This window comes from Pezoporus flaviventris, unplaced genomic scaffold (assembly GCF_033815535.1).
Source record: "Pezoporus flaviventris isolate CSIRO_AGI_PZ_B2104156 unplaced genomic scaffold, CSIRO_AGI_Pfla_v1 ptg000002l, whole genome shotgun sequence".
Taxonomy (NCBI): Eukaryota; Metazoa; Chordata; class Aves; order Psittaciformes; family Psittacidae; genus Pezoporus; species Pezoporus flaviventris.
In genome coordinates, this window is record NW_026892550.1 from 16,415,220 (window position 1) to 16,441,115 (window position 25,896).

The 25,896-nt window shown below is 40.3% G+C and overlaps 1 protein-coding gene and 1 long non-coding RNA gene across 3 annotated transcripts in view; one reads left to right on the forward strand and one right to left on the reverse strand.

Moving 5' to 3' along the window:
• The window catches only part of RBPJ (recombination signal binding protein for immunoglobulin kappa J region), a 140,226-nt gene that overhangs the window by 24,865 nt on the left and 89,465 nt on the right, over positions 1–25,896 (forward strand). The gene's annotated exons all lie outside the window — the stretch shown is intronic.
• Positions 23,113–25,896, reverse strand: part of LOC133278090 (uncharacterized) — a 29,748-nt gene continuing 26,964 nt past the window's right edge. The window contains exons 2-3 of one of the 2 annotated variants that reach the window (XR_009746449.1): positions 23,856–23,951; positions 23,113–23,412 (exon numbers count right to left, since the gene is read on the reverse strand). This is a non-coding gene — a long non-coding RNA (uncharacterized LOC133278090). Of the gene's footprint in view, positions 23,413–23,855; positions 24,043–25,896 lie in introns of both variants that reach the window. The other variant, XR_009746448.1, reaches the window with a different exon arrangement.

Sequence of the window (25,896 nt, forward strand, 5' to 3'; positions counted from 1 at the left end):
GGGAGAAGGAGGGGCTTGGAATGCCCCTTGGAAATGACTTCCCCCACACACACCTCCACATTTTTTTAAAGACTTTCCATGCAGTGAAGTCAGTGCTTAATTCTGAGGAGCACACAAATGGTGATTAGTATACAGTATGCAAGAGGAGTACCTCTTCAGAACTGTTGGGGTCTGCTTAAAATAAAATAGAAGCAAAAGGGGAAAAGACATTTTAGATTCCAGGTTGCCAAATCACAGAGACACATTCAAGGTCCATTACAGTTGTTCTGTATCAACAGAATGGCACAGAAACACAGGCTGTTGCTCTTTATGTTACTATTCTTAGAATGGTCCATGTCAAAAGTGATAGGGTACTCTCCAAAACCAGGAAACATTAAATTTCATGATATCCACCACAAAATTGAGAAGTATTTAAGGTACTCAGCTGAGAAACACACTTTCATAATATTGTCCTTTGGCCTCTCTGTTCTTGACCACCTTCTTTCCACAAGGGTAAAAAAAAGCGTTCCTTTTCCTTCAACTTCTCCCTTGTTTATCTCCCTATTCTGTAGTTACCATCACTCTTTTATCTGACTGCCTATGTTCCTGGCTTTTTTTCTCCTCAATATAGAACTTACCTATTATAGAATCATAGAATCATAGAATGGTTTTGGTTGGAAGGGACCTTAAAGATCATTTAGTTCTAAGCCCCTGCCAAGGGCAGGGACACCTCCCACTAGACCAGGTTGCTCAAAGCCCCATCCAACCTGTCCTTAAACAATTCCAGGGATGGGGCAGCCACAGCTTCTCAGGGCAACCTGTGCCAGTGTCTCACCACCCTCACAGTAAAGAACATCTTCCTAATATCTCATACCCTCTTTCAGATAGAAGCCATTCTGTTTTGTCCTATCACTAGAGCTCCTTGTAAAAAGCCCTTCTCCAGCTTTCCTGTAGGACCCCTTTGGGTATTGAAAGGCTCCTCTAAGGTGTCCTTGGAGCTTTCTCTTCTCCAGGCTGAACAACCCCAACTCTGCCTGTCTTCATAGGAAAGGTGTTCCAGCCCTCGGATCATCTTCGTGGCCTCCTATGGACTCTCTCCAAAAGGTCCATATTCCTCTTGTGTAGGGGACCCAGAGCTTAATTCCAGGTGGGGTCTCATGAGAGCAGAGGGAGAGAATCACCTCCCTTGACCTGCTGATCATGCTTCTTGTGATGCAGCCTGGGATACAGTTGGCTTTCTGGGCTGTGAGCATACACTGCTTTAAGGAAGACATTGCAGGTACCACAGGCAGGGTCACCTCTTTCCGCATCCAGCACTTGGTGGCTTATTGCATCCCTGCATATGGCTCTGTATGGGAGTATCAGGCTTATCTGTTGGTGGTAGCTTGAGAGGCAGTAAAGACGGTCTCTATTCTGTGTCCTGATGTGAACTCTGACTGTGAGGACTCCAGAAAGCTGGCAGTTCTATGCTGTTGGCACTTTCTGGTTACTCTGTTTGTAATAGTTTTGACCAGAAATGAGATGGCAATTGCAGAGATCTTCAGAGGATAGTGTTTCCTTCCTGAGGAGTGGAAAACCCACTTATTTTTCAGGGAGCATGATAGGTGGATCTCTCTGACTGAGGCACCGGCTATTTTCATCTTTGGCAGACAAATGTCTTCTGCAATGTTACCAATACAGAAAACCACAGAACTGTTTCATAGTTTATGACTCAGATTTTTTACCACTTTTCTTGAGCTTTGCCATGTGGATATGGGATGGAATCATCCAGAAGTGATGAAACAGGTAATGGTATCTGTTGGAAGATGAAGCATTTTTTCCTGTTCAGGTTAACTTGATCCTACCAGTCCTGTATATTGATGATTCTTTATAGATTCCAGGGATCTGACTTCTTAATCAAATTGCCGGGCTTGATGAGCTGTTTTGTGTAGTGAACAACTATCCTGGTTGTAATTGTGCTACACTTTTGAAAGAGTGATTTCTGTCTGTCTGATTCACTGAACCATCTCTCTACCACTGATGAGCTTCCTATCAGTGTGGGCAGTTTGGAATGTGTATGTTGATGACAGCTAACATCAGGTAGTGGGGCTGCTGGTTAAGGTATTAATGAATATTTCTGTTCTCCTAAGGTGAGTGAACTTTCCAGAGAGGAGGTTCTCTTTAGAAAGAGACCTGTTTGGTAAGAAAGCTCCAAAGCACTGAGAGAGCAGTGGTGAAAGCAGAAACTTGGGCTTGATAATGTCCTGATCAAACCAGAAAAGTGGTATGCTGGTTTCACTCCATCAGCCACTTCTAAGTGTCCGATCCTATGCATAAGATTTGTAGAGCATGTACCTGTTGAGCCTGCATGCTTTCTCTGACCATTTTCAGTGAAAACCTTGCAGATATTGCTTCCTATTAGTCTTCTGTCCAGTAGAAGATTCTGGTCTAAAATGGCTGTGCAGCCACCCTCTATTTTCTATTTGCTCATTCTATGAATTGTTCTCACAGACAAAAGAGCTCTGTAGACTCAAGAAACATCTGTAATTGTGTCCTGGACAAGGCTGGCTAGTCCTTACCCAACACTCAACCTGCCAACATATCTAAGCTGTTAGTGTAATAATAAGGAATTAGTTCTTGTGCTTTATATGCTAAAGCTTAGCTTTAGGTTTTGGAGCGTGGGTTGCTGTATTTGTTGGGGGGGGTGGTTCTTTTTATTTTTTTCAAGAGCTGTGACTATTTTTGTAATGTCTGAAACTAATTTCTGTTTCTCATCATTCATAATCAATTCCAGTCCTATCAAATATTTTACAAAATGGTAGCTGTGCATTTTTTCCTACGTCAACCATTAGGACTAAAAATTAAATACATATAATAGGGCCAGAATCTTAAGCCTGTGAATATCACAGTTTACAGCATCTGAAAGTTCTTGTTCTTTTTACTGACTGTATTCTCAACTACTGTTCTATTCAAGTTTAGCCAAAGCCATGTTGTTCTTGTTCTAGTTCCCATTAACAAAGCACATAGCTTTTCATTTACATTCTTGGCCTCATTTATGAAGATAATGCAAAGTTACAAAACAAATATAAGTAGTGAAGAACCTCTAGTTGAATGTCAAGTTCCACGGTAGGATACATGCTTTGGGAGTCCCGTGTAGGCAGCTTATCTGACAATCAACCAGTTCTTTTATGACTCATTTCAAACTACTGGAAAAGGTAGTAATGAGAAGCATTTCCCAAGTGATGTGAGAAAACTAATGTTTCACCGACCAAAAATCTCTGAACACTTGTTACTCAGTACCCGCAAGCAGAGGAATGTGGCCTCTAAAATATGTGTGCCTCAGAAAGGAGTCAAATGGTATTCTGGGACAGCAAACTCTTAAGACTCTGTAGGTGTATTTTTTGACTCTTCCTGAAGAAGTTCCAGATACACTAGTTGTGAAGCCTACCTTCTCTCTTGCTTTTCCTTCTTCTGTCACCTTTTTGTGTATATAAACAAGGAATGCTGTTAGTACTGCTTCCAGAGGCAGCTCTTAGGCAAGTGAAGGAATGCCCAGTACAAACTAGTTTGCTTACCTCCAGCATGGGCTTGTAGGCGTGGGAAAAATATATGAATGGGAAATGCCATCCTGAATCTTATACTCTATTTTATTGTATTTTTGAATGTTTATGTATGAGCCTTTAAACATCATTATTGTGAGCAATGGAGTCAGAGAGTTGTTCCTTCTTATGGCATAATTCTCTTTGTCACTACTGTGCATATTACCTTCTAAAACTGGACTTAATCTGTGGCTTGGATTTGTGGGAGCTGCTTTTCTTGGCTTTGTTATGTAACCACATTTACTACTGTGCCAAATAGCCTGCTTGTTTCAATAGGATGATAATTGGTGAGAGCGGGAGGGAGGAAAGAGAGGGGCTGAAGTGCCACGTCTGCTTGGCTCTGCAGATATGGCACCTTATACCCACAAAGCATTTGCAAATGTATAGCCAGCAGTGTAGGTGGAAGTTGCACAGCATACTTTAGAAATTACTTCTTCTCAAAGCTTCAGAAATCTTGTGGGCTCAAAATCTTCATCAGCATACTGATGTTTTATAAGTTACCATCTGTCAGCTGAGACGTGGTAAATCCAATGTGAATGTTTTTAGCCCACAGAGAATGTAAGGCAAGTTGATGTTGCTTTGTCTGGGGGGAAAGATGGCTAAACTAAGCCACACTACCCTGTGTTTGGCCAAATTAAAAGTGTGCAGCCAGGTATTTCCTGGGGCTCAGCTGATTTATAGTAACTTGACCCATGCTTTTGAGTCCTTCTGCACCTTCATCTGCAGCCAAATGATGTTCAGAAACTGAAATTTGGAGAGACAGCTAAATACAGACATTTTTTAATTTAGTTCAACTGCTTTGGCACCAGAAAGTGTTTCAGAATTTGCTTTGGCCAGATGCATGGAAAGAATGCTTCCCTGACAATGTAACACTGATTATTTTATGGATTTCTACACTTTGATATAGCAAGCATACAGGAGGTACCCCCAAAAAGTCTTTCCAGTGATCTTGTGGAGAAAGATTTCAGAGAATAACTCAAGAAAATGGAGTTATGTGCTTATTTTTTGTTACCACTGGCTACTCTTGAAAAACTGCAGCGGGGATTAATGAGTTACAAGTGTACAACTCATACTACACATAGTGTTACTAAGTACAGGACTGTCTTACAGGATGTAAGGTTTGAATATCACTCTTGGGCCTTGAATACATTGTAGTTTGAAATGAACAGGAATTACCATTTCATCATGTATCAACTGACGTTTTCCTTTGACAATTCAACTTGTATTCGATTGCCATATTCTTAAGGCTAGAAGGGACATTATGTTCTCCTATGCTTCTTCCACGTGACATAGCTTGCAAACACTAATTTTACAACTCCCTATTGAAAAAAGCCTAGAACCTAAGCAAGCTTGACACTGCAAGTTTGTAAAAATCCATTTTTAAGAAGAGTCAGTTGGAAAGCTCAGGCTGCACACTAACTTTAGAGGAAAGTTAATCTCATTTAGATCTGAGCTTTGTGCTTGGCCTTGACTCAATTTTTTCCAAGTAAAAGTAGTATCTGGCAAAAATACCCCAACCCCCTCACTTATTGGGTAATTTAGTTCACTAGTCATTTAAAGAACTGTAAGATATACTTGGGAGACTTCATTCCTTTGGAAGGATGCAGAGTACCTCGGATGCATAATAGCCCCTGCTACAGTGTGAAGTGCAACAGCATTATTTTGAAAAAGCAACTGATTATAAAAACTTCTGATCAAAATCAAGATACAAATAGTCCTCATCTATTCCATCTTCACTGAGGCAATGACCTATTTGGAAGAAAAAAGTTTGGATTTCACTTCTATTTTTTATTTAATGACTAAGTGTAGACACTGAAGAAGGGAATTGCCTGTTTTTACTAGCTGATTCCCTTTCCTTCCTCCTTGGCTCATGTGTCTCTCTGGTGAGTAATGGGGAGGTTGCTTCTCTGGAACACAAGGGGAAAGTTTCAGTAAATTGCAAAAGCATGTTTGTTACTTGGAAGTCTTTTGGCACATTTTTGAGCAAAGTTCATGGAAACCTTAAAACTATTCTGAAGAGAGATTTAGAGGCTACGTTATCAAAAAATAAGCACCAACGCACAGGGACCTGCTTATGTAGAGTTCATTGTAAGATCAAGAATCTAAGCTGTTGTGCAGTCAAACAGGTGTGCAGATGAGGCAGTTTCCCTGTCATGGTAATATACAACTCTCAAATATGCATGGCTGACTTAAGTACCTGATTTTATCTGAGAATTAAACTTTTCCCTAACTTCTTTCCCTGACCCTTCTCTTTTCCATGTACGTAAGATAAAAGTTCCCCCCACAGAGCAATCTAGACTCTAAAATGTTCTGCCCTCAGAGACAGCATGATGTGAAGCAAGATTAGTAATAAGCTAATATTGGAGACTGATATGTTCTTACAGAACCTTGATCTCAGAAGGACTTGTAAGTCCTCCCACCAGTAACTTGGGTTTTATTTTCTCATTTTAAGAAAACCCATCAGAACCAGGGATTTTTAGGGGAAATAAACAGATCTGCAAGATGGCAAAGGGGGTTTTCAAAGGGAGGAGAAGATGGATGTCCTCTGGCAGGCTTTGAGCTCTAGAAGAATGTGCTTGCACTAGTGTTTGGCTGCCTGGATTACATTTACACCTGCAACTGCTCATGTGCTCTCTGGTTTATATGTCTGCCTTCTGGCTTTAGTAATCATATTAAAAAAAGATTTTTCTTTCCTTAAAATGACCATTAAAAATGGATATTGCACTTGTGAAAGGTGTTAACTGGGCATGCTGAGACACCTGGGACACATACATAGCACAGGAATAGTTTTTGCGTTTCACTACCACTATCTTTCCAACTCAACCAGGAGAAAACAACTCTAATAGGAAAAGGAAGCTTCATTTTCCATAGCCCTTTACGTCTTGGCTTACCCAACAAGGAAGTCATATTAACGTCTTCTCTGATGATGACTTACATGATGCAAATAATAGACCTTTGCTGAAAATGGAACTGAAACATCTTCATTTCATACAACACATAAAATAGATATGGGTTATCATTGGCAAGGTTTTAATTAGAGGCCTGATAAGAAAACTAGTTCATATGTCAGCATCATTTTCCTGAGCTTCTCATAGTTCTTTGAACTTGTGCATTTTTACCATTCCTGTACCCACCTTGGAGAAATTTGCAGCGTGTCCCACAGGTGTGTGTCTGCATGTTTGCAATTGACTTTAAAATACCTGCCAGTATGGCTGTTGTCAGGAATTTGCTCTGCCTTCCTTTGTGCTCTTTTTGCATACTCACATGACCTGCAACATCCTGGGAGGTTTTCTCTTTCCCCCATGATTCACCTAAATTCTTTCATATTTACATGTCATGTCAGATGTATCTACATGGCATTTGACTTCTGCAATACACTGTTTTAAAAGGCAGACACACACATACTCAAACGGACAGGGAAGCTGTTGAAAACTCAGTAGATGTGACTTAAATGTCCTGTACTGGGAGAGTATAAGAACATAAACAACAATCCAGTATCTGAAATAAATTATATTAGCAAATGAAAGCCAAGGGGAGAGCTGACATAAGCAATCTGCCTCACATACAAAGTGTTAAGTTTCTAGAAATGCCCCATACGTGCTGACTATAACTACCTAACTCTGAAAACATTCATACACATGATCTGAAACAACAATTCGTAAGAGTAACAACTCTGACACTGGGTGTTGCCTTAGAATTAATGACTGTCCACGATTAATGGCCCTCAACTGCGTTTGAGCCATCAGCTCCTCCCAGCTAGTCATTAATCCCTAAAAGCAATTCTCAAACTTCAGTTGTCCATTTGGTATTGGACAAGCTGAAAATACATTGTCTTCAAACATTGAAAAAGCTTGCAGCAACATAAACTTTCTCTACTGCTTGCTTGAGGTTTGTGCTAGGGAAATTTCTATGTTGAGTTTGGTCCTAAATTATGTCTTCTACATGCCTTTTGGTTCCCACAATTAATTACAGCACAGCACCATAGGGAAAGAGAACTTCCATATGTTGTAGTAATGAGAAGCCTCTAAGAAATGTGACTAATAGAGGCAATGTGCAGCTTAAGCTGTGAATTAATAATTTATGTGAATTGCAAACAGGACTTTGCATATGGTGCATACAGTTGAAGCTGTTCATGCAAATAAAAGGATCTACAAAGTAGTTGCACAACTCAAGACCCAATTCACTTCAAGACCAGGTCATAGAACTCTTATGACCTGGAAAATGCAGGGCTTGGACACTCACAATATATATTTAATTTGGGGCTGTGACTTTGGCTTTGAAGTGAGATTCTGATCTGAAGAGAAACGCCTCTAAAAAAATGGCATGCTCATTTCATAAAATCTTCTTCCTACCCCTGTACTGCAAATCATCCTTGCTAAGCTTGGGGACATAAATCCTGAGCTGAAAAGCAACAGTAAGTAATGCAGGAAGTGACAGGATTGGCATTGGAGCCGGGAGTGAGATGGAAGGAGTCACCCACATAGTTCCTTGCTTTACAACAGGAATGAGTTAAAAGCTGGGATTTCCATGTCATGGAAAATATTGTCAATTTGCAAATTGCTCTCCTTCAGCATGAAAACAGTCTGAAACGTCCTGTGGAATGGAAATTCTGTTGAAATATTCTGTAAAAAATGTGTCACAGTACAAACAGAAGACCTCCCAATCCATGAACCAAGACTAAGACACAGCTGTCCATATATAAACTAAACGACAAGAAACAGCTCATAGAATATCAAAGGTATTGTACAACATTACATGTCCTGTGAGACAGCATTGCTACACTACTGCATGAGATGTCAATAATAATATTTTAAAACCCCCTAAAAAGAAATGACTTTTCATGACAGATTTCATTTTTAAATGTTCATAGATTGTCTGGTTTTGGTTTCAGGGCAGTTTGAAGTCTTGTCAAAATCAAGTTATTTTGGCTTCGGATTAAAAAAAAAACATTCCTTTTTAATCTCTTTAAGACCAGTGCTTAGAAAAGATAAAGGCACGTGCAGAGTTGCAGTGCTAGCACCTCACACAAACCAGTGCACCAATGTTACTGAACAAAGTGCCATGTATCTGTTTTGAATTGGCTCCCGTCGGGGCGTCCATCATAATGGTGTCTGCAAGTCTGAGAATGTAATGCTACTCACTTTGCGGCCAACCTCTAACTACTAATAAGGGTTAGAGAGAAAGTTTCCTTGGAGGCGGTTCATCCCCTAATTACTTGCACAGATTTTCTAAAGCCCTTCTCAGATGAAGTTGGCATTAAGGCCTGTCAGAGACAAAGGTTTAGACCACAAGGACAACAGCAGCTCCTGTGCTCCCACAGCCATGGCTTCCAATGCCCCAGGGCCCAAGGGAGCTGGGGGGGCACTGGAGATGGATAGTGCTGTTTGTAGAGGTAGGCTTCAGTCAGGGCCAGCTGCCAGCATAGGCAAAGCAGAGCATTATTAGGGGTGACAGATGTCGGGGGCAGCCAAAGGCTCTGCAGCTTGCTTGGTCTGTTGGAGGTCCTGCTCCTTGGCTTGTCACTATGGTCTTTGGAAGGGATGAGCAGCAGGGCAGGAGCTGTTGATCTTAAGGCCTCTTCCAACAGCAGGATGACTAATGAGGGCTCTCCCCTCAGTCTTTGTCTTACCTCTGCCTTTTGCCCTCCCTTCCAATGACAGAAAGAGTCTGACCTCTTACCCACAGGGAGGCAAAATGCATTTTTGTCTGCTGTACTAAGAATCTGTGAGTCCCTTCTGATGCAGCGACCTGTAATTCCCTTGCCTAAAGAACAGGGACTGTGGGGTAGCAAGTTTGTGAACAGGGAATTTGTGAGATGCAATTTTTTTGTCAGTGAGAGGTTTAACAATAACCATACCTGTCAGGAGACTGGGAGTATACCGAATATGGCCAAGTGTGTTTGTGCTGGGGTAGACAGTCCAAGAGTCCTTTGAGCGAACTGAATATGGCCAAGCTCTGACAGGAAAGCTCTGGCCCTTGCTAACACAGGGCGTCTTAGCTTGGACATGGCTATCTGTGGCTTGCAGACCACAGCTGGCTCACAGCTGGCCAGGCTGGAGTCCAGGTATTTACCTTGGCCATGAGTCTAGCAGATCTCTGGGACAGTTAAACAAAAGGCTGGTGAATGCTGGGTGGCAAAACCTGCTTTGGACATCTTTTGTTTCTACTCTTTTATCATGCCTACAGCCTGGGCTTTTTCCTCCCCTGTCACCAGGGCATTTACAGTTGGACCTGCAGATCACATAGATCCTAAGTAAGACATAGTCGAACAAATGAAGCTCCTAACTTCAGTTTGGGTTTTGCTACTGCCTTTTAAACATGGTATTTCAAAGTTTTTCACAAAGATGATAAAGAAAGTCTATAGAGGTGTCATTGTATCTGTTTTACAAATGATGAAACTGAAGGACACAAATGTTTGATAACAGACCCAAGACATCAGAATACGCATGAGTGTGAGAATACAGATATCATTGCACCAGAGTTTGGGTCCTAACCAGAGGATCATAGGGCAATGCTGTAACCACTTCAGGCTGAGATATTAATTTATTTCTGTTTGCATATCAGACATGTCACTGCTGTGATAGACAGTGGGACTACTGTGATAGTATTGTAGTTTAACTGTAATATTACAGTTAATTAGTGAAAAGGTAGTGTTCTAGAGATCTGAATGTCAGATCATGGCTTTGTACACATTTTGGTTAATAGGGTGGTGGCAGTGGTTGAGAATTAGCAGTGTCAGGCCAAGAAAGTGATGGGGAACTTTTTAAAAGGTGAATGCTTGCACTGGCAGTAAAAGTATATAAGATAAACAATAAAAAATCCTCTCACCGTGAGGGAATGTATCGATTCCCAAAGATCTTTTTTTAAATACTCTCGGTGTGAGCATAGTTAAATAAAGTAACTGGCAGCAACATTCACAGCAGTTCTAATTAATCTGAAGTCAGCTCAATCTAAACAACAAAAAATATTTGCAATCAATCTTTGCAGTGTTCAGAAGCATCTGATAGACTCTCCCTTCTGCAGTATTCTCATCTGAGTACCAGGCCAGAAACAGTTGTGAGCTCCCTAGCAAGAGCTATGTTTTCTGTAATAACACATCATGAACATAGAAAATTACAAGATGACATGAAAAGATTACAAAGTAGCATAAAATTATTTCTTTCTTGCACTTGGACGTGCAGTCAATATATCAAGGCCAATGTGAAACAGGTGCAAGAGGGGTGAAATTGTCTTTTCAAGGTGTACAGGAAGTAGAGTGTCCGCTCAAGCAACATCACTTTCGTGGTGTTGGTGGTCTGGGATTGCTGCACGAGCCCGGTGCATGATGTCATCCTGACGTGCTGCCCTTGTGAGATGAGTCAGAAATAGATAGAAGCCCTATTGCTGGAAGTGATTTTATTCAGGTTCAACTGGCCTATGTGTGGCTGTGCAATAAGGAAGTTGTGGCTGGAAAATTTCAACTAAGAACTGCTTTCCAGTGGAGAAATGAAGCTTTTAGCTAGGTATTGTAGAAACAGCAGGGTGCAAAAAACTTGACCTGAAACTGCTCAGCACTGATGCAGGACCAGGTATCCATACACCTTCCCGACAGGTCACTGTTAACCTTATGTGAAGTAGATTTTACATTGCTCCCAGGTGCTTATTGCGGTCTCTCACATCTCTGACTGAAAGCTCTGCTTAACAGCTTTGATCCAACAGTGTACAAATCCAGCAGAACTGCTTTGAGGATCTGAAGTAGTAGCTGCCCAGGCCTGGTCCTGCCCACTCACTAGACTCTCTTGGAGCATGCTACACTGTTCCCCATGGTGGTGCAGAAATGTGTCCAGGACAGCCAGAGGAAGAGGCTGGACCTGACCTACCCCCAGGGGGTAAGAGGGAGTGGGTATCTGACAAGAGAGCACAAACAGCTGCACGCTTTTGATGCCTGCAAACCCAGGCAGAGGGTCATAGAACCACCGATGTTTGTGCCGGAGGTGGGAAGGTGCCTCTCCATGTGTGTGCCCCAGCATAGCACAGCAGACACACATCACAAGCCACCCCTGCATGGGAGAGCAAAACTGGGACCCACCCCTGCTGCTGTGTGGGTTGCCTGTGCTCAGATGAAAGCAAGGTCAAGTAGCCAAATTAAGTTTGGCAAAATATTTGAAGTTCAGAAAAGCTTGCTTGATTGCAGTGAAGTCTATTCAGCTCTGAAATCAGCTATTCTTCCTCTACAAAAGATTGCTGAGTGTGCAAAGGTGGAAGGGACGAGATTGAGAGAGCACCATATGCTATATGAACAAAATTATGACACTTTCTTAGACAAGGCTGGTGTTGGCCAGCACTTCTTTCTTGGAAAGCAAGAAATACAGTCCTTCCTCAGCTTGGCCAATTATGAGGAGGGCTATTGGAAAACCCCTACTGGAGAAGGTCCAGTGGAGAAGGTCCAGTGAAAGATCATGAATTTGATGAAGGGACTGGAGAATCTCTCCTACGAGAAAAGGCTGAGAGAGCTGGAACTGTCGTGTCAGGGTACGTGCCTTGGTATCACCTCTCAGTTTAGATCAAAACAAAAGAAGAAGCAGCTATGTAAGTGGAAAAAATGTTTCTTGTGTGGCTACTCAGAACTGACTCAGCCTGCGAGACATGGGACTGCTGCCTCTGGAAAGGGACTTCTGAACCATTTTGAGATAGGGGCTAGCATGAAGTGACATAAAGGGCATTTTTGACTTCTCTGAGATGGATCACTGAGGTTATCTTTTGTTTTGTTAAAAGATATCTGAGGATATCTTTTGTTTTGTTTTTTGTTGACAATTCAAACAGTAGCTGTGACTGTGGTAGTTCCATGTCTACTTCCCCTCCCTTTAAATAACTGGTTAGAAAGAGACCTTTAGCAAAGTAACTGCTTTTGGTTGCATGGCTTGCCTTGTTATTTCCTTAGTATTGAAAAATCTCTTGCCCTAAATGAAATATTTTCTTACAATGAAGTGGAAGCTTATTTTACCAGAATATTATGTTCCTCCTGACTGTGACTTATCTATACATGACGCATAAGCCCTCACATTTCTTTTCATTATGAATGAGCATTTTTTCTGTTTTTTATGTTATTTCATTTTCTGTGGAATCAATAATAAACATTTTCTGTCACTGTGCATCACTAGAGATGATGCTTCAGTTAAACAATAACTACATAGAGCCTTGGCTATGGAAGCTTCTTTCTTAGAACTAAGAGGAGCATGGAAATTAAGGACATGCTGTATGCCACTGATGGCTCCTGTTTTTCCTCCTGTGTGTTTGTTTTAGAGGAGTTGTGTATAAAGCTCACTGCACTCAAAACCAACAAAGATGGTCTAGCGTGTATGTTTTCAATGCTATTTTAAACATGTGGTTATGGCTCTGACAGACACGGTTTCACCAGCCGCACCCTTCTCCTTTTCCCAGCTTCCTCAAACGGTTCCTCAGTGCCTGAGCAGATTCACTCCACGTGGAACAGTTGTGCAATCTTACATCATCCCTCACTCTCCACCTCCCCATTTCCCTTACCCACCAAGACAAGAGTTGCTCCAATACATTCAAGACTTAACCAGAGCATTTTTTAATCAAGGGTCCTCAAGTAGGCATTGCTATAATCTATTTACATGCTTTCTACCTATCAAATGACCTACAGTTTCATCTCTACCATGTCTGAATTTCACATTGGATAGATTTTCAGCAATACTTTTATCACTGGAAAAGATCATTGAAGGAGACAAAGCTTTGTGGGATTATTTCCTCATATGATACTTCATTTATCAGGTAGATAGTCCTTGATGATCCTTTACTTCGAATTGGAATTACCATTTCATGTATTTTAGCCACAATATGTTGAAATAAATAGTAAAAAACATTATTCTGATGGAACACTATATAGGTAAACAATTTATTTTTGCAATGTCCTGTAGAGAATTAAGCAGAAAATTAAGACGTTTACCAGTGGAGTATTAGTGTAGCTCTGCAGAAATTGCAGAATGGGCTGAAGATAGGAGTAAATTACAGGTATGAATACAGAGAGCTTTCACTGTTAGTTTCAATTATTACTGACATTTTCTGAAGTACCATAGCGTGAGGTGTCCCTGCCCATGGCAGGGGGGTTGAAACTAGATGATCTAAAGGTCCTTTCCAACCCTAACCATTCTATGATTCTATGATCATTATACCTGCTCATTAATACATGTGTTTTAATACACATTCCTGTGGCACAAGGAAGTAATTCTTCTTCATGGATGAGTTGAGAAACAGAAATGAAGCAATTTATACAAAGTCACACAGGAAACGTGTGGCTAACCCTGTGTCTCTTCAATGTCAGTCTGGTGGTGCTACTACAGCAGCAGCTCTCTGCTTGCCAAAAAAATAAGTACGAGTTGTGCTGCAGCCCTGCATTCAATATTGTAACAAATCAAGATGATTATTAACTTTTAATATATTATGAATGATGCAATACATAGCCCTATACGTAGTAGTTATGAATCCTAATTTACTTTATCAGTTATGTTATTGCAAATTGCTGCTGCTGTAAACATGGGATTTTGCAGCAAAGTCTACAGACACTGACATACCATTATGGCAAGAAGTGAATGAACGGTACTTGTTCTACTTTATCCGATTCATTTCCCTCCTACCACCATAAAGCAGAAAACTGCTTAACTCCAACCTAACTCTAGACACCAGCTATAGTTACTGTCACTGTTTTGTGACCGCCTGCTTCTGCACAGAGTCCAGACTACCTCTACCCACAATACCTCATATTTCTGTAACACCCTTGAATATGTTTCAGAAATATCTTGATGGAACATAGATGGTGACTGCTATTAAATGATGATTTTCAATGGCTTTGGACAGACTATGTTGCTAAATTCAGTTGAGAAAATATAGCTGCATATAAAACTTTTTTAGATTTAGCATCTATTGTTGATATTATGTGGAAGTGCTTGTATAACAAGGACATAGACTACTCTGCAACTTGTGTGGGTCCCTTGACGTATGTCCTTTCTGTGGCAACTGTAAGACCATTATGTACAAGTGTATTGAGCTCACCATATGGCAGTCCCTCTTACAGCTCCTCTAAAACCTCTTAATCAGGTTTTAGTTTCAGTTTTCCCCTTGCCTTTCTATTTATCTGCCCAACCCACCAGGCTGTAGGATACATAAACACAACTTCTTCAGAAGTTCCGGCTGTGTTAATAAGCACTCACCTGGTATTCTCTACAGTAAGATGATGGTCCATGCAAATCAGGTTTAAGATGCTTGCACAAGCATCCTGTATTAGCTTTCATGCACAAAGTGAATATTCATACTGATCCTTGAAATTCATTAGTCACCCCAAATAATTTCACATCTGGGGAAAAAAAGCTGCACAATTCAGCAGTGAGGCATCCAATCTGAGTGATGCTAAGTGGACAATTTCTTCCTTTTTGATTCATTAGTTACCTTCTTGAAGAATTCTTAGTGTAAATATATAGGAATAGGGAACCAGTGAAAAAAGAAAAAACAGTTAGAGGCTTGGTAAGCTTGAAAAGTGAGGCTATCAGCAAAGAGACATTGTAAGACAAGTAATCAGGAGGTACATGGGAAAAATACTAAGCAAATAATGGTCAGTGCTTAAAGGGTTAGCAGCATGGGTGTCCAGCACAGGTAGGCAAGGCTGGAGAAAGAATTTGGGTCCTGGAGCAACTTTTTCATGCTATGTTGTTGCTCAGAGTTAGTGCTGGGGAAGTCCCTTTTCCTTCCAAGCTCCACTAGAGAGCCAAGAAAGTACTTGCTACACAGGCACAAGGGAAACAAAACTAAAATTTGCAAACTATCAGATTTGCACTGGAAGCTTTGGTAATAACAATGATAATTCTAATAAAGTGAATGATATTTCCCCTGTATTCTTAAGGAGGTTCCAGAAAAACGTGTTGATAAGTAATGATTCAACACTGGATTCCTAATCTGTGCTTCTATTAGTTGTTGATAATTAGCATCAGAAATATGTTCTTATCTACTAGCCACAAATCCCATCTTCTCTTCCTCATGTTTTGGATGTGTGTTCATGAGGTTTGACTAACCTTGTTAAATAATGCAAGGTAAAATTGCAGTGTTCGATTTCATGACAAAAAGAGGGGAGAAGCTGTGGTTAGAGTTAGTCTGAAGTAAAATCCTATCACAGCTGAACAGTTTTCAGCTTAGGTAAGTAGCCAAGCAAAGACTGAGTAAGCTCCTTATTTGAAACACAGGTCTTTCTTCTCTGATCAGACTACTTCTGCTAGTCTTATACAGCAATAATCTTCTCTTCTTTTGTTATTTTGATGGCCCTGAATTTGTTTTGAGCATTTCCATGGTATGTTTTGCCTTCAGAAATACTACTCGCTTTCAAGATTTCAGTTAAATACCTGATTTCTTGTCTTGCTTAGGTAGTTCCTTTATTTCTTAGATATCTCTGTTTACTTAAAGAGAAAAGAGGTTACAGTTTTCATGTGAGTTACCTAGCTGAGTGAGGACCTGACTCTCGAGTAAAATACTTCAGCTGGATTCTGTTGGTGGCCTTGTACAGATACATACAGGTGCTGAAATGAGAGTACATTTCTGCTAATTTCATGGAATAGATGATCAGAGCTAACGCAAGTGACCACTTGACAGTGGTCTAAAGGTATGAAATCTATTTTGTTCAAAGTTAAAAAGAGAAATGAAAATTATCTACACCTTTCTAAACAGAAAAAGTATCAGAACACCAAGACAGAATTGGAAGTTAATTTTTGCTTTTATCTTGATGCTAAGTTCTTAAAATTTACTGATGGAAGAATCCAAAGATCAGGCAACTCCTGACTAAGAAGAGACCAAAGTCTAGTTCTTGAGTACAAGCATCTGGGTGTTGGAGTAATTTGAATTTTCCATTACCTCTGACTAGGCTGAGGCTTAAACTCCCACAAAGGAGCACGAGTGGTAAGATTACCTGGACTTGATTTGTCCATTTGTTTAATAAAATGCTAAAGAGGGATTGGGAACATGCATCAGATTCAGGGCTTGCTTGTCCTTACTTTGGAGGCTCTTCATCTGGAGCTGCCAGCCCAGAATCATCTGCATATAATAGAGGAAGAATGAGAAGCGCTAAAATGGAGCCAAAAAACTGAATAGCTGACTTTACAGCAAAGAAAGACATGTAAAAATAAGTTTGAACCTGTAGCCTAAGTATTAATATTTTTTGCCCAACCCAAGGATACGATTAGAATGGTGAGATCTCTACGAAGTCTTCCAAAAAATTTGGTGAACAGGTTGTGATCAGCCACATTGTTAGAGGGAAATTATGCAATGTACCAAAACCTCAGGAGACCTGTGTAAATTTACTGATAGCTCCTTGCCTGTACAAGGCCAAATAAAGCCCCAGCATGTTCTCAAATCCTTGAGATCTGTCTTTTCCACTGAAAATGAAATAACCCTAAGTATAAGCCTATTGGTTAGTCAAGGACTTAAAAACTCTCTTTTCAAGAGTGATTGGGTCAAGCAGATTCTGTATTTCATCACAGGGGCAGGACAGGATCTAACCAGGATCTGACCCTCAGCAGTTAAAAAAAGGATGCTGTAGAGGCATTGCAAGCAAGACTGAATGCCAGTAGGAGATGAAGGATGACATGATAAGGGAAGCAAAGACGTATTTACATTTTTCACTCTTGAAAGTGGAAAAAAAAAAAAAGAAAAAAGGGTGGTGGTGGCAGTGGGAAGCAATCTGGTATCTCTACAGTTCATCATGTGAACAAAAGATGCATCTAGCATTTCAGTTGGTGCTATGATAACTGATGACTCTAAGTGGGGGTACATTATTATATACCTCATTTCCAAATTACCTAGCTTATTCAAGCAAATCTCTCCAAAACGTATCAATTAGATTAGCTCAGTGCATCCATCAACAGCATTCAAACTGTGCTGAGTTAAGGTTTTGTGGTGTCTTCTTTGCAGTATTGTTGCTCTTATAAAAATTCTTTCTGTGGTCCTTTCAGATTTCCAAAATCGGCTGCATCCCAATTCTTCCAGCAGTGGACATTTTGGGTAGTTAGGTATAACTATTTCCAAAACCACATTTATTTATTACCTCATCCCAAAACTTATTTTACCCTAGGGCACAACCAAACATATTTAAATAATTATCTTGAGAATGTCCACAGCTCCAGTAAGTATGATCTTTTTCTTTAATCCCACTATTTTTCATTCTTTCTGGTGTCTGTTGAGTCCTGCAGAGACATTTCTTCTGGATAGATTCAGCTCTGAGTCCACGTGCAAATTCATTTATGTTTCAGAATATTGATTCATCTTTAGCTGTTCAAGTAATGATCTAGATCTTGGTCTATGAACTCTTACGCGCCTGTCAAACATTTTAGGGATATCAAAAAAGAAAGTAAAAAATGAAGGCACTGAGGCCCAGATTAAGTCAATTTAAATTCCACTATGCCTCCATGGCTGGTGATTCCTCTTGGCTACATATGGTTGAAGATGCAGGGCCAGCCAGGAGGAAACATTAGGCAAGAGGAGTAAATTGGAATTTAGCCAGTACAAATCAGATCTTGTGTCTCTGATTTTGATTAGAAAAAAAAACCACAAAACCTCTGAATTGCTCAGGACAGCGAGCTGTCTTACAAGCCTGAAGTTTGTTTAAATGCAGCTATTTTCATGGTATTCCTTCCAAAAGAGGGAAAGAATAAATATGAAATGTTTACTGAACTACAATGGAGCCATAGGAAGAATAAAGTCAGGCCATTCTGATTTGAAATATTTTTGTTTGAATTACTCTGATGTTTGACGTTCTGTGATGTCCCGAGTGAGTCCCGATTCTAAGGCTGTGATAAGAAGTGTTATAAAACCCCAACAAATACACAACACAGAACCCCACAACAAAATCCTACAGTAGAGTTTGGAGAAACTTTCAGGCAGATGGGTGCTAAATCTCAGGCATTCAGATTTTCTGTTGTTCATTGCCACAGAATAGACTCTTCAAACTTCCTCTCAAGTCAGGGGAGTTGAACATTAAGAGTATGCTGGCCCCTGTTCAATGCAGTGTAAAGAACCAAACCTGTTCAGTCTAAATATTACAAGCAGATTAATTCTCATGGAGACAAGTTCCACCTATGCTAATTTATCTTATCAGGAAGCTTGGTAAATTAGCCCCAAGCAGCCATCACCAGACCATCTAAAAATTGGATATGCATAATGTAGAAAAGGTACTAAGTACTTTCAGGTCTCATTTACTTTGCTGAAGATGTGGGAGCTCAATATATTTCATATTCAGGCTCTTGACTGGGTGTAAAATCCTAATATCAGTGGAGGCAATAGCAAAGCTTCCCTGAGTTCAGTGCTGCAAGATTACCCTGACTGGGCTAATAAGGGACAGGTACTTCTTCAACACAAGAGCCGCTTCACTGCAGCAGTGTACCTGACAACAGAAGGTGACTATACAGCTGAAATGTAGGTAGCTCCTGGTAGTATTGCCATGTGGGAGCGAGTTCCCATTGGAACCATTTGTTTCAATCCTGTAAACAAGGTGATTTAATATCTGCCACTTTACATTTGTAAACTCCCCTTAGTTTTACCATAACTATAAAAAGGAATAATTTAGATGTCTGCTTTTATTATTAACTCAAATGGCAGCAGTATGCTTGGTTCCATAAAAGACTTAGGAGTCAGCATGCCCCCAGAAATATTAATCTCACAAACATGGGAAAATCACATTTAATGGAAGACATAGGAAAAAAAAAAGCTTTCATAACTGATGCTTTCATAACTTTCATAACTAACTTTGATGCTGACTTTCTGCTTATTGTGTTTGCTGGACTTTTGGGGGACAATTGTCTTCAGGAATGCGAACTACATTTGAGAGGTTTTATAAACAAAAGTATTCTGCATGGCCTTGCTCTGCGTGTGCGTGTCATTTATTGTATTTGTTGTCCATTGAAGCTAACGAGCCTATCCACAAGAGTAAACATCAGATGATAAAATTTTCCCCATTTAGACCCTAACTCACATCTCAAGATGTGTGACCAAATGTCGGACATTCCACTCAGAAGTCCAGATGAGCTCATCTCAGATAACTCACTGTGTTTCCATCTGGTTCAGATTTGAAGAAAGCTATTTAGTTGGAAGAAGAAAAATACATTTTGTATCATTTTAATGCTGAACAGATTTAGTGACATACTTGCTTATTTAATCTACAGCGTTGGAGAGTCTAATGAACTGAGTAAGATACATATCTTGGCTCCAGTTCTGTTCTAAGATACACCAGAGAAGCCCCAATTGACTTAAATGGAATAGCATCTTTGTTAATGAGTGCAAAATGTATTCCAATGAAAAAAAGTGTACAAGCATGGTACAAATTTAAGTATTTCAAACTATTGGAAATTACTTAACAGTTCATCTGTATTTATGTCTTATGTGTGTGTTTTTAGAGGAACAATACTGTTCAGTCAATAAAATAGTCTGGGTTTTTTTCAACCGAGGAATTCGAGCTTGTAACTCCCACTCCCAATAGCTGGAGAAATAATAGGTATGTGAATCTTCCAAATTCTGATGGGAGAGTGAAATCTGGTGTTACGCTGCACATCACACACTGCCTCTGTGTGAGCCAGACAGGTTACCTTTGATATAATACACCCCGGGCCTGGGGGATGCCAGGCACCTATTAAAGCGTTCATGGCCATAAACTATGTTTCAGGAAAATGGGTTTTCTCAGGACTGTTTAGATAAGCTTCCTTTCTGTTGTACACAGAGGGACAAGTGACATTAAAAAGAGGTCTCTCCATAGCCCAATTTGAATAGGGAAATTCTGGTGACCTTATCCAGAGAAACTACCAGATGCCAGCAAATGCCATAATCCTGCTTAAACTGGCATTGCCACTGGAATAAAAAAATCTCGTTCTGTCCACTGCAGCTGCTCATTCATTCCCAGTTCTGCTCTATCCTTTTTTCCTGTTGCACGTGCCTGCGAGGTCTCATGGTGAATAAGATTAAGGGAGACGCTTGGATAAAGCTGTCCTGTTGTTTGTGTGGGAAGAGACCATATAGACAAGAGATGAAGGTAGGAAAGAGAAGTATAAACTGTGTCAAGGGTGAGATCCATATTGTTGGTGGCAGTTCCATTTCAGGCTGGTTAAAGTATTTCACAGTACACTTGAGGGTATGTTTTCAAGTCTGAATAAGAACTCATTGCTTCTGGCCCAAGTTTTACCTCTAGTTCAGTTGTTTAAATGTATTTTTTTTCCATGCTAAGCAATGCATATGTAAACCTACAAGTTCTACTGCTGAAAAATACAAGGGTTCAGAAAAAAGTGAGTCCAAGTTTTGTTTATGTGTTGGGTTTGTTGTACAGTTCAGGTTTCTTAAATGTTGTGCTGTCAGTTTATTTTGCTACACTTGCGTTGTCGTTAGAGTTGTGAGATAAAAGACTTGATTCTGAAGTGTCAAGACTGAAGTGCTGTTTTCAGTGCAACTGATGAAAGAAAAAATGAGAGGGATGCTTCTTTTCCAAAACGATGCTACAATAATGAGTTGTACAGAGAGTGTTATTTGGGACTCAACTGTAAAACATCAGGAGTCTTCTGACAAATCTTTTTTTTTTGTCAGAAAATGTCATTTGGTGGCAGCATTCAAACACTGAAATGTCAGCTCACCAAAATTTGGCAAAATCTCTTCTCCAGATGATATATGGAGGGAAGGAGAGACCAAGCTAAGAGAAAGAACTTGGCTTTCTCCCAGGTGTGGAAAACCAACTTTCCAACCTCAATCCAGTTAGTGAAAGCTCTCCAGAGGGTTCTCACCCTTTCCTGGGTAGTGCAGCTACTATGAACCTTCTCTGGGGTCCTTGTCACAGAGATGTGCTTTGTTTTCAGTGGAAAGGTCGCGGATTGCATTCGCATGCATACAGAAACAAATGTTGAAACAGTTTCATGAAGCAGAATTCCAGTTTTCCAGTCAGCCTTCCTTCTATGCTTTATCATCAGCTGAACTTGGTAAAAAAGGAAGTAAAAAGTAGCCTTCTCTAAAAAGAAACAGACTCAAGGGAACATATTTGAAGCAGACATAAATGCCAAATTTCCATTGCCATAAAATGATTAAGAATGACTGAGTGGCTGAGAAGTTCTGTCCCCTTCATCATGGACAATCTGAACGTGGGAAATTCTCTTATAAAGATGCCAGAGCATTTAACTGCCTCTTTATATATTATATAAAGGCTGAAGTGTGCATTGTGCCATGTACACTGATTACAGCAATGGCACAGACAGGCAGTCAATCCAGAAGGCAGAAGCAGAGGAGATGCATTTGCTGAGCTCTTTTCAATGAAAGAAGTGGGCACAGAGATTCACGGGTGTTAATGTGATCTTCTCTTTTATGGCATGCTGACAGTCGCTGTTAATAATTACTTGGATATTTTTGGAGACTTGGGCAAAGAAGGAAAGGGAGTTAACTCTCCTTCTTTTTCCCTTTCCATTTAGCTGCAGCAAGTTCTTGTGAAGATTCCTTCACTGCCTCATTCTGAATCTTTTTCAGTTTTAACTGTCCATTTGGTAGAAGAGGAAAAAAGTGATTTTGTTATTCTTACTTAAAACTGATTCCTAGTTTCCTGGGACAACCCAAGACAGAGGAGAAGGAGGAGGGAAAGCAGTACATCAAAACAGCAGCAGTTCTTCTAAACTTGCTTGGAGAAAATAAAAACATAGAAACCCTTATCAGCCACTCTGGAGACCTGGCAAATTTACACTAGTGCTGGGCTGTCAAAGGCAAGCACTCTTGTTTATCTTGCTGGTTGCAGGATTGTAGCAGTGATGCAAAAGAAACAGTTTAAGACAGACTAAATAGATGGCAAGAATAGGGAAAAATTAACACTGGAGAAGAAAAAGGAGATAGCAGGGAGAGGCCAGGAACAGGAGCCTGAGCCTTATAGGCTGGATATCACTCAGAAGTTAACAAAAGCTAGTAAAAATAGGGTTATCTTTTGGATCCTTCCCACTGACTGTTTGTCCATGCCATATCTAAGCATTAGGAGAGCTAAAGTCCAACAATGCCATAAGTAGTCCTGAAGTCCCAGCAGACAGTGGGCATTTTGTGCCACGAAGTCGCTCACTCTTCCAGCCCTCCTGGCATCAAATTATGGACTGAAAGTGGAAATAAGCAAAAAATTACCCTTTTGTTGGTTGCCAACTAAATAAAATTTCCTGCTCATCAGTTTTGGGCTGTTCCTCTCGTTTCCAAGATGTAATCCCACTCTGCTGCACTTCATTCAGCAAGCATTTTCTTCTGAACTCCTTAAACCTTTCTCCCTATAATCTGTACTGACTTTATAAACTCTTCCATGTAACAGGCACAGGGAAAAATTTTATCTGGACATGCAAGTTATCTTGTCAGTTTTGGATTAGTGGTTTTGGTCCAGTGACTTAGCCACTGTTAGTTTCTTTTAAAAATAAACTATTATTTTACAATTTCTTTTAATTCACTAAGCAAAAATTGTTCTACAGTTGGAAAAATGTCATCACCAGATTTCCTCTTTTTGCTTCTGTAAACTGCAGCACTAGAAGAAGGGGGAAGGGAGGAAATTTTTATTAGCTGTTTAAATGGTGGTCCAAACACAGACAAGCAAGTCTTCTGTTAAGAAACTACATTTTTCAAAGTTGTCTCAAGTTCTTCAGACATTAATGCTCGGGTTTATTACACTGTTTGCTTCAGTATCAATCAACTCTGAAATGAAAATAGTCACCCTCCAGTGCATATTGCCTCTTCATAGTGCAAAGAACTACTCTGGTACAAATGATATTTCATTCTAGTATTTTGCAAGCTGCACATTTATTAGTTCATCTGCTGTTTCACGTAGCTGATGGAGAAGCTAACATAAAAAATGGCCCAAAGAAAGATAACATAAGAAGATGGAAGGAAAAGACAGTAGCCCTTTCAGATTCAGTTTTGCGTGCTAGAACTTCAAGCATTTAGGGGTCCTGTGACTCTTGAGTCATGCCTGTGTTCTCCGAGATACACTGGCATCCCTTCCAGCTCCACTTCTCTGCATTATTCTCCAGTTGAGTTACTCATATTAACACCACATTTCAAAACCCCACTTTCTTCCTCTACTGAGTGCTACCATGTGTACCGCCAATAAAACTTCATTAGTATAGCTGCAATGCGATGAGGTGGTCTCATGACTGGAATGTGGGCATCTGTGGCAGCAGCTTGGTCTGGGTAGGTTGACTGAAGTGAGTAGGTGCTGCACAGCACAGCAGGCACAGCCTGGTCTGCTACCAACAAAGAGGTGTGCTGAGCACTGAGCCTTACCTGAACATGCGGCTCACACCTGTGGAATTCTGAAAGAGGAACCAGTGAGTACCTTTCACAGAACACCTGGTCACTGCATGCAACTGCCTGGGACATCTATTTGGTTGTATTAAGAAAAAGAAAAAGAATCTTGTGTGGCTTCAATTTGGATTTGCTAAGCATCTGATGCCGAACTCTGAAAGAGACTCTAAAAATAAGAACCAGCTTTTAAATACGGAAAGGCTTGCGCTTGGGGGGATGACTTTAAGTCATCCTATTTTAAACAGGAGCTCAGTCTAACAGAGGGAGTGCTCTATGATTTTGTTACCTAATGCAACCAGAACATGGCATGAAATGATTAAAGGAGAACAGCGAGCCAGTTCTCTAAAGCCTAAAGCAGTTCTAGGCATAGTTACTTAGGAACAGAAACTTAACATGGTAACTCTTAATAAAAATTGGGAACTGCTTTAGATCTACTGCTGCTTTAGATCTACTGCTGCTTTGTCCATGCACAGCATAAAGGAGAAGTACATGGAAAAAAGACTAAGTTAAAACTCAACATATACAGGTGATGAATGGAAGTCAAAAGAATAAATAGACAGTTTGCTGTCCAAGAAAGACACAGTTCTGGCTTGTGTTCACAATGGAGCAGGAATATACATTCTCTTGGCTGGACAGCAAACAGTGTCACGCTGTACCATTAGCTACGCCATGCAGGACTGTGTAAATGCCTTCAGCACATCATGCCATTCACTGGAATTGAAGCACGAGTCTGATGCCTGCTCAGTGTAAGAGAGGAAATGTTTGAAAAGTAACTTTCAGTTCAACAGACTTGATTACCTCAAGGTGCATTTACTATCCTGTCACTGCAAAATACCTACCTGTGTATTTACCTGGCTAGATCTCTTACTGCCTTTCTGCTCTCTTATTTCACCAGTAAAGGTGGAAGGGGAGAAAGGGAAAAAAACACAAACCAGAAAAAAAATGAAAACCCAAAAACTGTTGCAGAAGGGAGATTATTTTTAAATGTTTTCTATGAAAATATTAACATATTTTCCTGGCTTTAGTGAGTGCATGAAACAGACCTTCTATGTTCTGGTGCTTCCTACACTAGTCAAGGGGAAGTATGGGTGGCTTTTTTTGCTTCTGGGTTTTTTATTTTTTTTGACAGGATTGTTCATTCCTCATCTTTCCATTTGAACTTCCCATGAAGAAACCTTAATATTTCCATGCAACTCCATAGTAACTAACACGTAAAATAGTAAAACCTCAACACTGACCTCACTGCTTGCTCTCTGCCCTCCAAAACTCCCAATGATATAAAGAATTCTAAGAAAACGAAGTGGGGTGTGCAGGCATGGTCCAAGAGAGGGATTAGCTCCATGAAGACATAAATCCAGGAAAGAGGCTGACCAAACGAAGGTCCAGCGGAGGAGCTGTCTCCCAGTGGCTGCTGTATCCATGCTGTTGTGAACACTACACTCTAATAACAGTACTATCTAACTTCCACTTTTTGTGTTTTCTTTGGAGAGAAAAACTGCCAAAAGGAAATTCTTTTGCCTATGGCCAAGTAATGTTATTCAAAATTCCTGTGTTAGATGGGGGTTGCTAAAATCCCTTTGGAATCTCCCTTGTGCAGTGTTTCTGTACAAATACAGCATGGCACTATGTTAAATCACCACAGCTGAATGATCTCTGCAATCCATGGCACAAGGAAAACAGATTGATCATATGGATTGAATCACAATAGGAAAGACTAATACAGAATATATTTTCTTTAATTAGGAAATCTTTCTGTCTCAGGTGCTCAAAAAAGTGAAGTTAATTCATGTAAACATTTTACATCTGGGTAGACTTAAAAATGCATCAGCACAGAATATGTTAAAGTTGTAGCTTCCATGGGGAAATTCTATCACTCTTAAGGGCCAAACACTGAAGCCCATAGGATTTTCCTCTGTAGAATCAGAATGAAACAAAACAGCCCCCATCTCTCCCCTTGACAATTGACAACAGGCACTAGAGCTCCATACAGGAAAACAGAAAATGAGCACTAATGAACTTT